Below are 4,784 nucleotides of genomic sequence, written 5' to 3' on the forward strand. Positions count from 1 at the left end.
ATATACTTTTATTTATAGATGAATATACATATGTAAATACACACACACAGCAATCTACACATCTATCTGTTTATGTATTGGCCATTCCTAGGCCTTGATCTCAGGTCCTGAAATTTGCTCACCAACTTCACTTGCATCAGACTGTTGTGCTAACATTAACCCATTCGTGAAGTGGGCCTTCTAGGCCTGGAGTTCCAATTACAGAACTGCCAAAAACTTAATCCTGGTGGCAGAAGCCAATTGTCTCACTTGTTTTCCTTATCGGCGAAAGTCCTGGGTTTCAGGAATGATATATAATACATTGACAAATCTATGTCCTATGTAATAGGATGTAAAAAAGTTATATGTGTAATCATACTCATTAAATAGATTAAAATAAATAAAACACAAAATAAAATGAATAACTACACTAACCACAATATGCAGTAAACGTGCATGTAAATATAAATCATGTATTTAAAATGTATATGAATATTATTTTTTTTCGAGTGCTAGGACTTGAATTCAGGCCCTGAGAACAGGCTTGACTTTCTTGTCCTCCAGCACAGTGAGCTTCCCGTTCCCCCACAATGCTGCAGATTTACCCAGATCCTGAGTTCAAATCCCAGGCCTGGCAGAAAAAATGGCATGAATTCCAAGCCAAGGAGCCTCACAATTTTTTAAATATTTTAATATATTTATTTATTTTTGTTTTGTCAAGCACAGGTCTTGAATTCAGGTAGTGGCAACTCTGCCTCTGCTTTTATCAGTCTAGGCTGGGTGCAGCCACTGTACCCACAGCTGTACCTGAGTTCCTGGGCCCCAAAGACTGACAGGAAAAAAAAATGAAAAGACAGATAAAAATCCGGCAACTTGCAGATGGCTCCGGTTTTACATTTACTTTCTTTGCAAGGTAACCATTCTGGATTTGTATGATGGCTGAAAATTGTTTGTAACCTGGCATTTCTAAAGGTTGGCGGGCTATCAGGGAAGCCATTAGCCAACTCGGCATCTCTCTGTGTATATAATATTTATATACAGCAATCTCTAAGTATACCTTGTTCACTCCTGGTTTCAGTTGTTGAGTGTTCACCTAGCAAGCACCAATCCCTTGGTTCGATTCCTCAGTGCCACATGAACAGAATACCTGGAAGTTCTGAGGTCTTTCAATCGAGTGCTAGCCTGGAGTACAAATGCTTAGGTACAGTGTCTAAGCCCTTACTCAAGCCATAGGACTGCTTCCACAAAAATGTAGATTGTTCTAACTGCAACTATACAAAGACAGAACTTCAAGCCCTGTGTTAGAAGCCCGTTCCTGTTCCCTACCAATGGAGGGAAATCCTAAGAGTCTCATTCCTATTCATAGGAATACTGATGGAAGGTTATGAATGTCCAGGTTGAATTAGTTTTTCCTGAAAGATACTACTATAAAATTAAACAGAGTGATTTTAGGAGGCCAATGGATTTTAATGAATATTTTCTGACTCATTAAAAGAATACTTTTAATTCCATGGATGTAATAGTTTCCGGACAGTAGTTGATTCAATTAAAAATTCATTAAGGATGGAAACAGTCATAATAATTACATGGAAGCATAATAAATACCCAAGTGTTGGTAAGAATGTAGTCTATATAACTGAAGAATGTATAGAAACCACTGACACTATAAAGATCTATATTTATTTGTGTTTTTTTTTCAGGGTTTTTTTTTTTTTTTGTGAGAATACCGTACAGAGAAGTTACAATTAGATGGTCAAGATAAGGAGTACATTTCGTATCAAGCATTGTTGCCTCCTCTTTGTTTCCCTTCCCATCCCTTCCCATACTACTCCCTTCCCCCCACCAGGTCCTACCCCCCCTCCCCACCAAAGTTGTAAATTTCGTTTTTCGACATAACAAATTGTACATCTCATTGTTGCAATGGGTCCACCTGTATCCCTTCCCCTCCAAAAATTATACCAACATCAAATACAGTGAAAACAGGGGTTATACTGTGGGGGAGGGACAAACAATGCAACATAGAAATCATCTTATAAATATGTTAGAAACAATTGCATGAAAGGCAAAACAAAAAAACAAAAAAAAATTAATAATTATCTTGGGGTTCATTCCCCTAACATCAACTTATCTGACCTTTTCTGCTTGACTCAGACATATACCAGTTATTGCATATACAGAAAACCATGGTACCTATGTTTCTTTGGGCGTGGCTTACTTCACTTAATAAAATTTTTTCCAAGTCTTTCCATTTCCTAACAAATGGGGCAATGTCATTCTTTCTGATGGAGGCATAGAATTCCATTGTGTATATATGCCACATTTTCTTGATCCATTCATCTACTGAGGGGCATCTAGGTTGGTTCCATATCTTAGCTATGGTAAATAATGCTGCAATAAACATAGTTGTGCTGGTAGCTTCAGTATGGTCTTGTTTGTGATCATTTGGGTAAATGCCCAAAAGTAGGATTGCTGGGTCATAGGGGAGTTTTATGTGGAGTCTTTTGAGGAACCTCCATACTGCTTTGTGTACTACCATCTGCATGTCAATCTGTTCTTATTTTGTCAACCCCTGGGGCTCGATCTCAGTGCTGGGAACTGCTTGTCAGCTCCATCTGCCCCATGCTGGCTCAGCTGACACTCATCCATTCATAAATTGGGCCTTGTAGGCTGTGAGTTCAGATGCCAGCACTCACAAAAATTGAAGCGGGGAGTAAGAAGCCCAGGGTAACACTTGTTTTCCTTTTCTGTGAACGTCCTGGGTGTCAAATGTGAAGTTTCATACATAGGCAAATCTATATCCTATGTAATAAATGTAGTAAATATTCCATGTGCAATAAGTCAATAAAATAAATGGTGACTAAATGAATAAAACAAAAAATTAAATGAATAACTACAATAAGTGGATTATTGAGTCAACATACAGGGCTCAATCTCAGGGCTTGGATGTATAATTCGGGTGCAAATCTATATACTATGTAATAGGATGTCATAAAGGTAAGAAATGTCATAGGTGGAATAATTGTCACTGAAATGAATGAAAAACAGATTGAATTAGTAGTGAATCATTCTGGGATAAAATTAGATGCAACAATTATAGGAGGTGCATTAATTTTAATTAATATTTTATTAAGCATTAACAGAATAAAAATTACATGGAGATATAATTAAGTACCTAATAATTGAAAGTAACACATGATGCATAATTTAACTATATATAGACATCTATCTCATTCTATAAAATGTGTAATTTTATGTATGGATGTATGTACGTATATGATAAACAACAACAGGATATTGAGTAATTATTGATTAATGATTTATTAATTGTTCAACTGGAACATACCATTAAATGGAGACATAATTTAATACCTAAAAATTATTAGTAATATTATCTATAATTAAATAATATACAGACATCTCTCTGTGTATATAATATTTATATACAGCAATCTCTAAGTATACCTTGTTCACTCCTGGTTTCAGTTGTTGAGTGTTCACCTAGCAAGCACCAATCCCTTGGTTCGATTCCTCAGTGCCACATGAACAGAATACCTGGAAGTTCTGAGGTCTTTCAATCAATTGAGTGCTAGCCTGGAGTACAAATGCTTAGGTATAGTGTCTAAGCCCTTACTCAAGCCATAGGACTGCTTCCACAAAAATGTAGATTGTTCTAACTGCAACTATACAAAGACAGAACTTCAAATACCTCATCACAGAGCAAGCTAGGAGTCTGGTGCTGACAGCTGCCACCTAACCTGACTTAGCCAGATGTAACCACTGCAACCTAGCTCCATGGAACCAGACACAACTGGCTTACCCAGATCATCCTAGCTGCTCAGGGGCTTTAAAACCCAGTCCTGGCAGGAATTCTGTGAGACTCTTTAAAATGTGGCTGCAAGTGGTAGAGCTCTAGCCTTGAGCAAATGTTATTAGAGTATAATCTCCATGTTTTGAGTTCAAGCCATATGTCTAACCCCCCCCCAAAAAAAACCCCAACACAATAAACCATTAGATGTGAACTTGTGTGGTTTGTGAATTGTTCCTCAAAGAATGGTGATAGTGATGAAAACACCCTAATTCAAATAACAGCTTGTGGAATAGAGCTATGTGCTGAGTCCTTCATAAGGTGCTCTGTGCTAAGTCCTGCACATGATGCTATGTACTGAGTCCTTCACAGGGTGCAGTGTGCTGAGTCCTGCATTGGGTGCTGTGTGCTGGGTCTTTCACAGGATGCTGTGTGTTGAGTCATGCAAAGAGTGCCATGTGCTGTGTTCTTCACAGGTGCATTCTTTCATCAGGTCCTTGTAAGAGCTCCACAACTGAGATGATTATGCAGACAAGAATATTGAGGCTCAGATACGTCCCCATGTCAGGGACAAAATTATGTATTACTGAAGACTAGTGAGTTGTCTCCTGCAGACAATTGCTTTTTTTTTTCTTTCTTTTTTTTTCACAGTCATGAACCTTGAACTTGGGGCCTAGCCACTGACCCTTACCTCTTGGGTACATGGCTGGCTACCACTTCACCCCGTGGAGCCAAGGACCCCCTTGCAGGAGAGTGCCACCTAGGGGTCGATAGCTGAGGACTGTCACCCCGCCTTCTCAAGAAGCTGAGATCTGAGGATCTGGGTTTCAAACTATCCCAGAAACAAAAGGTCCCATGAGACTACTATCTCCAATTCACCACTAAGAAACCTGACATTGAAGCTGGGTGCTTGTCGCTCATACCTGTCATACTAGCTTCTCAGGAGGATGAGATCTGAGTATCATGGTTCAAAGCTAGCCTGGGGAGGAAAGTCTTTAAG

The sequence above is a fragment of the Dipodomys spectabilis genome, unplaced genomic scaffold (assembly GCF_019054845.1).
Source record: "Dipodomys spectabilis isolate Male_0828 unplaced genomic scaffold, ASM1905484v1 ptg000078l, whole genome shotgun sequence".
Lineage (NCBI taxonomy): Eukaryota > Metazoa > Chordata > Mammalia > Rodentia > Heteromyidae > Dipodomys > Dipodomys spectabilis.